Below are 13,031 nucleotides of genomic sequence, written 5' to 3' on the forward strand. Positions count from 1 at the left end.
AAGGTGGGGGTCACTGATGGATCACTAACCAACCTATACTAAGCAGATTAGGATAAGCATGTAGGTAACAATAAGCAGGTTACAAAAGCAGGCTATGCCTCAGAATAGGAGCAAACAATTACAATAGCAAAATCTAATGCAAGCATGAGAGAAAGAAAATGGGCGATATCGGGATGATCAAAGGGGGGGCTTGCCTGGAAGCTCCGCTGAAAGGGAAGAAGGGTCGTCGTCGACGTAGTCGATCACAACGGCATCAACAGCTGTCTCGAGGTCTACCAGAGAAGAAGAGGGGGAAGAAACAGTAAATACAGAGCAAACGGAGGTACCACTAAGCATGTCATGACGAAAAGCAGAACTAGGGGTGTTCTAACGTAGTGCTGTACGATATAGGTGAAGGGGGAATTCAACCGGGAAGGTATTCCCGGTTCCGGACCTGTGTGAGACAGATGACCGGAGGGGGAATGTTCCATGTTCAGATAGTTAGAAGCATCTGACAAGTAAACGGACCGCGCTTTCGGATTTGTCTCGTCGTTCTGAGCAACTTTCATGTAGAAAACATTTTCATCCGAATTACGGTTTATTTTCTATGAATTTCTAAAGTTTAAAACATTTTCTGAAATTATTTATTAATTCGAAAATTAATTGGAAAAAGCTATGGGTACACAGAAGTGTACCCAGCACTATGTACATGTGGCTTACGGGTGGGTCCAGAGGGCTTAGTCAGGAGTGAGTCAATAGTTGACCAGTCAACAGTTGACTGGTCAACTGTGTCCAGGGACCCACATGTCATAGGCTCGGTTATTTAACAGATTTAATAACCAACTTAAATAGCTAGTGGGGCCAGACCGTCAGTGCCACAGGGGGGTTAGTTGACTTACTTAAAATGTTTCATCACTTAATTAAACTAGTAGGGCGCATAGGTCAGAGGGGGGTTATCACTAATTGGGGATTATCCCCTAAGCTAACGAGAGGCCCGGCTGGGCACGCACAGGCACAAGGCGTCGGCGGCCAGGCCCAACAGCTCGCATGGGGGCGGGCGACCGACACTGGAGGTAAGGCGCAGGGCGAGGCCGACAGGGCCGCACGCGCACTAAGGCGCGGCGAGCGAGCAGGAGCAGTAGCGGTGTCAGGGCGGTCGCGGGCGGAGCGTGGTGGCAAGGCGGCGAGCAGCAGCAGCAGCAGCATGCGACAGCAGCGGGGCGCGGCGAGCACGCGCGCACGCGGGTGAGGCCAGGGCGCGGTAGGGGCATGAGGAGCGCGATGCTCGGACGTGGTCACGCGAACACGGCGGCGAGCAGAGGAGGGTTCGAGGGGAAACGAGCGGGGGGGGGGGGCTCACCAGCCCTGTAGATGTGCAAAGGCATGCTCGGGGAGGGGCCGGAGTTGCGGTTCCGGCGACGGGGCGACGGGCGTCGGGGATGCGAGTGGCGCCGTCGGGGGCCCTTCCAGATCTAGGAACATGGAGGAGGACGAGGACGGTGAGGCGGCCTCTGCGAGGTGAGGGCGACCTGACGAACGACAACAAGGGGCGACGGGGTCGGGCGTCGGGTGGCGTTGGGGGCGCCGACTGATACGTCTCCAACGTATCTATAATTTTTTATTGTTCCATGCTATTATATATTCTATTTTGGATGTTTAATGGGCTTTATTATACACTTCTATATTATTTTTGGGACCAACCTATTAACCGGAGGCCCAGCCCAAATTGCTGTTTTTTTGCCTATTTCAGTGTTTCGAAGGAAAAGGATATCAAACGGAGTCCAAACGGAATGAAACCTTCGGGAACGTGATTTTTGGAACAAACGTGATCTAGAGGACTTGGAGTGGACGTCAAGCAATCAACGAGGAGGCCACGAGGCAGGGAGGCGCGCCTGCCCCCCTGGGCGCGCCCCCACCCTCGTGGGCCCCTCGTAGCTCTCCTGGCCGACCTCTTTCGCCTATATATACTCATATACCCTAGAAACATCATATACGGAGCCAAAACCCTATTTCCACCGCCGCAACCTTCTGTACCCGTGAGATCCCATCTTGGGGCCTTTTCCGGCGCTCCGCTGGAGGGGGCATTGATCACGGAGGGCTTCTACATCAACACCATAGCCTCTCCGATGATGTGTGAGTAGTTTACCTCAGACCTTCGGGTCCATAGTTATTAGCTAGATGGCTTCTTCTCTCTCTTTGGATCTCAATACAAAGTTCTCCTCGATTCTCTTGGAGATCTATTCGATGTAACTCTTTTTTGCGGTGTGTTTGACGAGATCCGATGAATTGTGGGTTTATGATCAAGATTATCTATGAACAATATTTGAATCTCCTCTGAATTCTTTTATGTATGATTTGATATCTTTGAAAGTCTCTTCGAATTATCAGTTTGGTTTGGCCTACTAGATTGATCTTTCTTGCAATGGGAGAAGTGCTTAGCTTTGGGTTCAATCTTGCGGTGCTCGATCCCAGTGACAGTAGGGGAAACGACACGTATTGTATTGTTGCCATCGAGGATAAAAAGATGGGGTTTATATCATATTGCATGAGTTTATCCCTCTACATCATGTCATCTTGCTTAAAGTGTTACTCCGTTCTTATGAACTTAATACTCTAGATGCATGCTGGATAGCGGTCGATGTGTGGAGTAATAGTAGTAGATGCAGGCAGGAGTCAGTCTACTTGTCATGGACGTGATGCCTATATACATGATCATACCTAGACATTCTCATAACTATGCTCAATTCTATCAATTGCTTGACAGTAATTTGTTCACCCACCGTAATACTTATGCTCTTGAGAGAAGCCACTAGTGAAACCTATGGCCCCTGGGTCTATTTTCCATCATATTAATCTCCCGTCAACAAGCTATTTCTATTACCGTTTATTTTGCTTTCTTTACTTTTAGTCTTTATCATAAAAACACCAAATATATTATCTTATCATCTCTACCAGATCTCACTTTTGCAAGTGGCCGTGAAGGGATTGACAACCCCTTTATCACGTTGGTTGCAAGGTTCTTATTTGTTTGTGTAGGTGCGTGGGACTTGAGCGTAGTCTCCTACTGGATTGATACCTTGGTTCTCAAAAACTGAGGGAAATACTTACGCTATTTTACTGCATCACCCTTTCCTCTTCAAGGGAAAACCAACGCAGTGCTCAAGAGGTAGCAAGAAGGATTTCTGGCGCCGTTGCCGGGGAGTCTACGCACAAGTCAAGACATACCAAGTACCCATCACAAACTCTGATCCCTCGCATTACATTATTTGCCATTTGCCTCTCGTTTTCCTCTCCCCACTTCACCCTTGCCGTTTTATCCGCCCTCTCTTTCCGTTAGCCTCTTTTTCGCTTGCTTCTTGTTTGCTTGTGTGTTGGATTGCTTGCTTGTCACGATGGCTCAAGACAATACTAAATTGTGTGACTTTACCAATACCAACAACAATGATTTTCTTAGCACTCCGATTGCTCCTCTTACCGAAGCTGAATCTTGTGAAATTAATGCTGGTTTGCTGAATCTTGTCATGAAAGATCAATTCGCCGGCCTTCCTAGAGAAGATGCCGCTACCCATCTAAATAGCTTTGTTGATTTGTGTGATATGCAAAAGAAGAAAGATGTGGACAATGATATTGTTAAATTGAAGCTATTTCCGTTTTTGCTTAGAGATCGCGCTAAAACTTGGTTTTCGTTTTTGCCTAAAAATAGTATTGATTCTTGGAGTAATTGCAAAGATGCTTTTATCTAAGTATTTTCCTCCCGCTAAGATCATCTCTCTTAGAAATGATATTATAAATTTTAAGCAACTTGATCATGAACATGTTGCACAATCTTGGGAGATGATGAAATTAATGATACGTAATTGCCCTACTCATGGTTTGAATTTGTGGATGATTATACAAAAATTTTATGCCGGATTGAATTTTGCTTCTAGAAATCTTTTAGATTCGGCTGCGGGAGGCACTTTTATGGAAATCACTTTAGGAGAAGCTACTAAACTCCTAGATAATATTATGGTTAATTATTCTCAATGGCACACTGAAAGATCTACTAGTAAAAAGGTTCATGCGATTGAAGAAATTAATGTTTTGAGTGGAAAGATGGGTGAACTTATGAAATTGTTTTCTAATAAGAGCGTTTCTTCTGATCCCAATGATATGCCTTTGTATACTTTGATTGAGAATAATAATGAATCTTTGGATGTGAATTTTGTTGGTAGGAACAATTCTGGTAATAACGCTTATAGAGGAAACTTTAATCCTAGGTCGTTCCCTAGTAATTCCTCTAATAATTATGGTAATTCCTACAACAATTGTTATGGAAATTTTAATAAGTTGCCCTCTGATTTTGAGACTAGTGTTAAAGAGTTTATGAATTCATAAAGAATTTCAATGCTTTGTTTGAAGAAAAATTGCTTAAGGTTGACGAATTGGCTAGAAACGTGGATATAATTTCTCTTGATGTTGATTCTTTGAAACTTAGATCTATTCCACCTAAGCATGATATAAATGAGTGTCTCAAAGCCATGAGAATTTCCATTGATGAGTGCAAAGTATGAGAGCCACTTACGGATTACCTACCAAAGATGGTAATACTTAGATCTATCCTTGTTTTTATGCCTAGCTAGGGGCGTTAAACGATAGCGTTTGTTGGGAGGCAACCCAATTTTATTTTAGTTTTTTTTTGCTTTTTGCTCCTGTTTAGGAATAAATTTTGATCTATCCTCTGGTTAGATTTGTTTTTTATGTTTTAATTAGTGTTTGTGCCAAGTAAAACCTATAGGATCTTCTTGGATAATAGTTATTTGATCTTGCTGAAAATTCCAGAAACTTTCTGTTCACGAAAACAATTGTTTAAAATCACCAGAACGTGATAAAATAATGATTCAATTGCATTAGATCAATAAACAAATTATCTAGGTCGTCCTATTTTGGTAGATTTTTCTGAGTTACAGAAGTTTGCGTTAGATACAGATTACTACAGACTGTTCTGTTTTTGACATATTCTGTTTTTCGTGTGTTGTTTGCTTATTTTGGTGAGTCTATGGTTAGTAAAAGAGTTTATAAACCATAGAGAAGTTGGAATACAGTGGGTTTAACACCAATACAAATAAAGAATGAGTTCATTACAGTACCTTGAAGTGGTGTTTTGTTTTCTTTTGCTAACGGAGCTCATGAGATTTTCTGTTGAGTTTTGTGTTGTGAAGTTTTCAAGTTTTGGGTAAAGATTTGATGGATTATGAAACAAGGATTGGCAAGAGACTAAGCTTGGGGATGCCCAAGGCACCCCAAGGTAAAATTCAAGGACAACCAAAAGCCTAAGCTTGGGGATGCCCCGGAAGGCATCCCCTCTTTCGTCTTCGTCCATCAGTAACTTTACTTGATGCTATATTTTTATTCACCACATGATATGCATTTTGCTTGGAGCATCTTGTATGATTTGAGTCTTTGCTTTTTAGTTTACCACAATCATCCTCGCTGAATACACTTTTGAGAGAGACACACATGATTCAGAATTTATTAGAATACTCTTTGTGCTTCACTTATATCTTTTGAGCTATATAGTTTTTTGCTCTAGTGCTTCACTTATATCTTTTAGAGCACGGTGGTGGTTTTGTTTTTTAGAAATTATTGTTCTCTCATGCTTCACTTATATTATTTTGAGAGTCCTACAAAACAGCATGGTAATTTGCTTAAATTTTGAAATTAGTCCTAATATGATAGGCATCCAAGATTAGTAAAAACTTTCTTATAAGTGCGTTGAATACTAAGAGAAGTTTGATGCTTGATGATTGTTTTGAGATATGGAGGTAGTGATATTAAAGTTGTGCTAGTTGAGTAATTGTGAATTTGAGAAATACTTGTGTTGAAGTTTGCAAGTCCCGTAGCATGCACGTATGGTAAACGTTGTGTAGAAATTTGAAACATGAGGTGTTCTTTGATTGTCCTCCTTATGAGTGGCGGTCGGGGACGAGCGATGGTCTTTTCCTACCAATCTATCCCCCTAGGAGCATGCGCGTAGTGCTTGGTTTTTGATGACTTGTAGATTTTTGCAAGAAGTATGTGAGTTCTTTATGACTAATGTTGAGTCCATGGATTATACGCACTCTCACCCTTCCATCATTGCTAGCCTCTTCGGTACCGTGCATTGCCCTTTCTCGCCTTGAGAGTTGGTGCAAACTTCGCCGGTGCATCCAAACCCCGTGGTACGATATGCTCTATCACACATAAACCTCCTTATATCTTCCTAAAAACAGCCACCATACTTATCTATTATGGCATTTCCATAGCCATTCCGAGATATATTTACATGCAACTTTCCACCGTTCCGTTTATCATGACACGCTTCATCATTGTCATATTGCCTTGCATGATCATGTAGTTGACATCGTATTTGTGGCAAAGCCACCATGCATATTATTTCATACATGTCACTCTTGATTCATTGCCCATCCCGGTACACCGCCGGAGGCATTCATATAGAGTCATACTTTGTTCTAGTATCGAGTTGTAATCATTGAGTTGTAAATAAATAGAAGTGTGATGATCATCATTCATAGAGCATTGTCCCAAAAAAAAGAGAAAGGCCAAATAAAAAAAGAGAAAGGCCCAAAAAAAGAAAAAAAGAAAAAGAAAATAAAAGGGGCAATGCTACTATCCTTTTTCCACACTTGTGCTTCAAAGTAGCACCATGATCTTTATGATAGAGAGTCTCTTGTTTTGTCACTTTCATATACTAGTGGGAAATTTTCATTATAGAACTTGGCTTGTATATTCCAACAATGGGCTTCCTCAAATGCCCTAGGTCTTCATGAGCAAGCAAGTTCGATGCACACCCACTTAGTTTCTTTTGTTGAGCTTTCATACATTTATAGCTCTAGTGCATCCGTTGCATGGCAACCCCTACTCCTTGCATTGACATCAATTGATGGGCATCTCCCTAGCCCGTTGATTAGCCGCGTCAATGTGAGACTTTCTCCTTTTTTGTCTTCTCCACATAACCCCCATCATCATATTCTATTCCACCCATAGTGCTATATCCATGGCTCACGCTCATATATTGCGTGAAAGTTGAAAAAGTTTGAGATTACTAAAGTATGAAACAATTGCTTGGCTTGTCATCGGGGTTGTGCATGATGAGAGCATTCTTGTGTGACGAAAATGGAGCATGACCAAACTATATGATTTTGTAGGGATGAAATTTCTTTGGCCATGTTATTTTGAGAAGACATAATTGCTTAGTTAGCATGCTTGAAGTATTATTACTTTTATGTCAATATTAAACTTTTATCTTGAATCTTTCGGATCTGAATATTCATACCACAATTAAGAGAATTACATTGAAGAATATGCTATGAAGCATTCCACATCAAAATTATGTTTTTATCATTTACCTACTCGAGGACGAGCAGGAATTAAGCTTGGGGATGCTTGATACGTCTCCAACGTATCTATAATTTTTGATTGTTCCATGCTATTATATATTCTGTTTTGGATGTTTAATGGGCTTTATTATAAACTTTTATATTATTTTTGGGACTAACCTATTAACCGGAGGCCCAGCCCAAATTGCTGTTTTTTTTGCCTATTTCAGTGTTTCGAAGGAAAAGGATATCAAACGGAGTCCAAACGGAATGAAACCTTCAGGAACGTGATTTTCGGAACAAACGTGATCCAGAGGACTTGGAGTGGACGTGAAGCAATCAACGAGGAGGCCACAAGGCAGGGAGCCACGCCTGCCCCCTGGTTGCGCCCCCCACCCTCGTGGGCCCCTCGTAGCTCTCCTGACCGACCTCTTTCGCCTATATATACTCATATACCCTGGAAACATCATATACGGAGCCAAAACCCTATTTCCACCACCGCAACCTTCTGTACCCGTGAGATCCCATCTTGGGGCCTTTTCCGGCGCTCCGCCGGAGGGGGCATTGATCACGGAGGGCTTCTACATCAACACCATAGCCTCTCCTATGATGTGTGAGTAGTTTACCTCAGACCTTCGGGTCCATAGTTATTAGCTAGATGGCTTCTTCTCTCTCTTTGGATCTCAATACAAAGTTCTCCTCGATTCTCTTGGAGATCTATTCGATGTAACTCTTTTTTGCGGTGTGTTTGACGAGATTCGATGAATTGTGGGTTTATGATCAAGATTATCTATGAACAATATTTGAATCTCCTCTGAATTCTTTTATGTATGATTTGATATCTTTGAAAGTCTCTTCGAATTATCAGTTTGGTTTGGCCTACTAGATTGATCTTTCTTGCAATGGGAGAAGTGCTTAGCTTTGGGTTCAATCTTGCGGTGCTCGATCCCAGTGACAGTAGGGGAAACGACACGTATTGTATTGTTGTCATCGAGGATAAAAAGATGGGGTTTATATCATATTGCATGAGTTTATCCCTCTACATCATGTCATCTTGCTTAAAGCGTTACTCCGTTCTTATGAACTTAATACTCTAGATGTATGCTGGATAGCGGTCGATGTGTGGAGTAATAGTAGTAGATGTAGGCAAGAGTTGGTCTACTTGTCACGGACGTGATGCATATATACATGATCATACCTAGATATTCTCATAACTATGCTCAATTCTATCAATTGCTCGATAGTAATTTGTTCACCCACCGTAATACTTATGATCTTGAGAAGCCACTAGTGAAACCTATGGCCCCCGGGTCTATTTTCCATCATATTAATCTCCCGTCAACAAGCTATTTCTATTACCGTTTATTTTGCTTTCTTTACTTTTAGTCTTTATCATAAAAATACCAAAAATATTATCTTATCATCTCTATCAGATCTCACTTTTGCAAGTGGCCATGAAGGGATTGACAACCCCTTTATTGCGTTGGTTGCAAGGTTCTTATTTGTTTGTGTAGGTGCATGGGACTTGAGTGTGGTCTCCTACAGGATTGATACCTTGGTTCTCAAAAACTGAGGGAAATACTTACGCTACTTTACTGCATCACCCTTTCCTCTTCAAGGGAAAACCAACGCAGTGCTCAAGAGGTAGCACCGACTCGGGCGGGGCTGGAGGCGAGGGGGATCTCTCGATCCAGATCGAGAGAGCGAGAGGGAGAGGTGGATCGGAGGGAGTGGGGTGTAGCGGGCTAGGGTTACAGGAGTGGGAGGGGATAAGGAGGCAACGGGGTGGGCCGGCCTGTGGGGGTGGCCGACTGGGCCGGCGGGGTTGCAGCCCGATGAGAAAAATGGGGGCTTCTCTTTTTTTTCTTTTGCTCTTTTCTTTTCACAGAAAAATGTTTTGCAATATTTGAGCTGCCCAAAAGTATTCTGTAAAATGTGGGACTTGGCCACATAATTACATTGCACTAGTTGGCACTGCTAAAAAGGATTGTGAGGCTTTTGAAATAGTTTGCCAGTTTTATAAATTAAAAAAGGCATTTAATCTATTTGTTTTAGCCACTGTTTACCCAGTTTAGGCACTTAGACATTTTGCAAAATGTTGGTTCACCACCAATATTTGTTATGAATTATTTGGCACAAGATGAACATTTTAGATTTCATGTCTGACAAATATGAATTTTTGACTTTAGATTGGATTTGAATTTGAATTGTGATTTGGATCAAGTGAAGATTAGCAATAGTAACATGATGACATGGCACCATTAACACGGGATTACTGTAGCATGACACTGGGGGTGTTACAAATCTCCTCCACTACAAGAAATCTCGTCCCGAGATTTAAGAGGTGGAGTAAGGGAAAAGGGTTGGTTACAAAATTCTAATGTATCTTCTTTTCTTGCTGCTCTCATCGAAGCGGTTGATCCATAACATTGATGTCTTCAATTCACTGCATCAGTGCATCATGATGAAGTCATCAACCTTTCTTCAGAAACTCCACCGTACTTACGAATAGGGTATAAACAAAAAAAATAAGGACATATGTTAGAAAGGATTGGCATCCGATAATTATCCCAAGGAAGGAGATTTTAGAAGCACCAGGAAACGTATCAAGAGTGCTATAAGGAGGTTCAACAGGTTTCAACCAGGCAGGCATCCAGCTGATGCCTAAACAAGTGATGAAGGGGTTCAGAGGAAATGAAGAATAATGTTGCCTCTGATACCGGAATGAAACATGATGAGGAAGTTTGCTCGCCAAGTGCAAAGAATATTTCAGAATCAAGGTTGTATAGGAGAGTCAGGATTCGATCCTATGGAACTGTGGGTTATGGGCCCACCATGTGGGTTAAAAGCAAGAAGGCGCTAACATTTTGCACAGTCATGATGGCAAGGCAGGTCAGAGGATAGCCTGTCAATTATGTTGACAACAATGTTGGTACCAAGGGCGAGGGACGAAGAGAACCATTTTCCTGCTCGTTAAGACGAGGCGGACCAATAAGCAAAGTTCTCATCCATCGGTGGTTACCGGAATGTCATCAACAATAGCAACAAGGTCTTACTGACAGAGCTTGTACACTGAGGTGTTTACATGATCAGGGAATTATTTCTGCTTATAACATATATAGATCACAAGAAAGGTTAAACAAACCAATGGAAAGGAAATGTGTTTATACACAAGATTTAGGAGTGTAACTTTCCCCAAGGAAAAGTAGAGCATGATATACATGTTAGATCAACAAGTACATTACCATTTGGATAAAGGGGCAAGGGAATTCATGATGTTATCCATCCAACGGTGTTTGGATAATAAAGCAAGAAACATTTGGCAATGCACTTCCAATGTTCTTGTTGTTGTTCAGCGTACCACAGTCATGCTTCGAGGTAACATTAACATGGTGTTTCAAGCAAGATTGAATCTGATGGTCACAAGAAGTACAAAGGAACAATTCCAAGAATGTTAAGGAATGTAAGATATAACCAAAACATGACCAAGTCTGCATTGGCAGGAAGTCAAGGTTGGTGTCGATGACAACACGAATCATCGACGGGCAAGGATGGTATTTCTCCTTAAGAATTCGATTGATATCTTAGAACAAGGCAGTATATTGATGGTGATCACGACAAATTTCGTCGAGAGGCTTTATGAAGATGTCATCGAGTAGCAACGACATCAAGCAAAAGAAATGATGAAGCGAAGGCTATTGGAACCACGGATACGACACAAGCTCGAATTCAAGCTGGTTGTTCAAGATGGAAAGATAAGATGAGGAAGATCGATGTAAGCTTCGCTCATCGTCGAAAAGTTGTGCTCCGGAAATAAGGACCAGGTAGCACAGTTAAAATTAGCACGATAATGATATAGCCGATCAGGCTAGGAATGATGTGACGGAGTATCACTCCAATTAAGAATTTACAAGAGGTAGTGCAATGACACAATATCCTCGAGATAACAAGAGGCAATACTTGTAGGTAGATCAAATTAGAGGTTGGACAGGTGAAATGACTTGCAGGAGACAAGTATTTTAACTTGTCCGGGAAATGGAATTAAGGAGACCATGATTATGAATGATCAAACCACCTGTAACACCCCGGATGTAATTTTCCATATTCATAACTCCGACTCTTGCCATTTTCGGCGACGTGTTATGATATTCCCTTCGTGGTCGGGTTTTGTCTTTCTTTTTTCATTTTGTTCATGTCATGCATTTCATATCATGTCATCATGTGCATTGCATTTGCATACGTGTTCGTCTCATGCATTCGAGCATTTTCCCCGTTGTCCATTTTGCAATCCGGCGCTCCTATCTCCTCCGGTGCACCCCTCTTGTTTCTTTTCGTGTGCGGGTGTCAAACGTTCTCGGAATGGACCGAGACTTGTCAAGTGGCCTTAGTATACCACCGGTAGGCCACCGGTCAAGTTTCGTTCCATTTGGAGGTCGTTTGGTACTCCAACGGTTAACCGGGTAACCGCAGATGCCTTCTGTGTGTTGCAGCAAAACCCCCTCAAAAACCAGCCCAAAACCCACCAACTCTCTTCCATGCTGTAGTTCGTTCGATCACGATCGTGTGGGCAAAAACCGCACCTCATTTGGACTCTCCTAGCTCCCTCTACCTATAAATATGTGAGACCCCCGAGTTTTTCGCGCAGTCCAACCCTAGCTCCGTTCCCTCTCCGCCACCGGACACGTCCGGACCGGACCGGACGCGTCCGCCGCCGCGCCCCGACGAATCAGAAGCCGCCACGTCGCCCGCCGGATCTCCCACCGCCACCGGCCCGCGAAGCCCGCGGGCCCGTTCGCCGCCAGCCGCCTCCCGCCTGCGGATCCCCGCGCCGCCGCCTCCCGCGTCCGCCGGCCCCGCCGCCGCGCTCGCCGCCGTTCACGCCGCCGCCGGCGCCCTCGCCCGGCGACCGCCGCCCGCCGGCGCGCCTCCCCTCCTCCTCCGGCCGCAGCCCGAGGCCCCGCCGCCTCCTTCCTCCGCCGGAGTCCGGCGCCTCCTCTTCCTCCACTCCGTCGCCGGAGCCCGAGCCCGAGCTCCTTCCTCGATCTGGATCCAGAAGATCGGACGAGCTCCTTCATTGATATTTCACAGTATAGTGCCCAGGTTCATCATTGCATAACTCTCTGCATATAGCGTCGTTTCGTGCGTGTAATATATCAAATTGTTCGTCTTGTGATGCTCTACATTTTGTTCAATTGCACCATGTTCATTAGAGGTCATCTTGATGCCCAAATCTCTGTTGCAAGAGGGTTAGTTGCTGTTATCTGCTGGTTCTTAACAGAACTTGGAGATTTGTCATTTTTGTATCATTTAATTTGTGCATCTTATGGGCATGAGCTCTACATGTGTTTTGTTGTATGCCATGCTATCTTTCTAGTGGAGTATGCCATGTATTTTTGTGATCTCTGTGGTGACTAGCACAAGCATGCAAACTAGTCCCTGTAATGTTTCTGATTTCAGAGACTTAGTAATTTCTCCAAGTCTGTCTGCTGTTATTTTGTTGCCATGTAAACTTGATGCTACAGAGAGATCCATGCATATTTCGGAGATGTTCAGTAAGGATGTTTTGTAGATATTGTTGTAATTGATCCATTCCTGCCCTTGTTTGCAATTATGGAGTGCCATAGCATGACTCAATCTTGCTCTACTTTTGCTATAAAATATTTCTGCCAGATTCTTAACATGATATTCATTTTT

The sequence above is a fragment of the Triticum aestivum genome, chromosome 3D (assembly GCF_018294505.1).
Source record: "Triticum aestivum cultivar Chinese Spring chromosome 3D, IWGSC CS RefSeq v2.1, whole genome shotgun sequence".
In the NCBI taxonomy this organism is placed as follows: Eukaryota; Viridiplantae; Streptophyta; class Magnoliopsida; order Poales; family Poaceae; genus Triticum; species Triticum aestivum.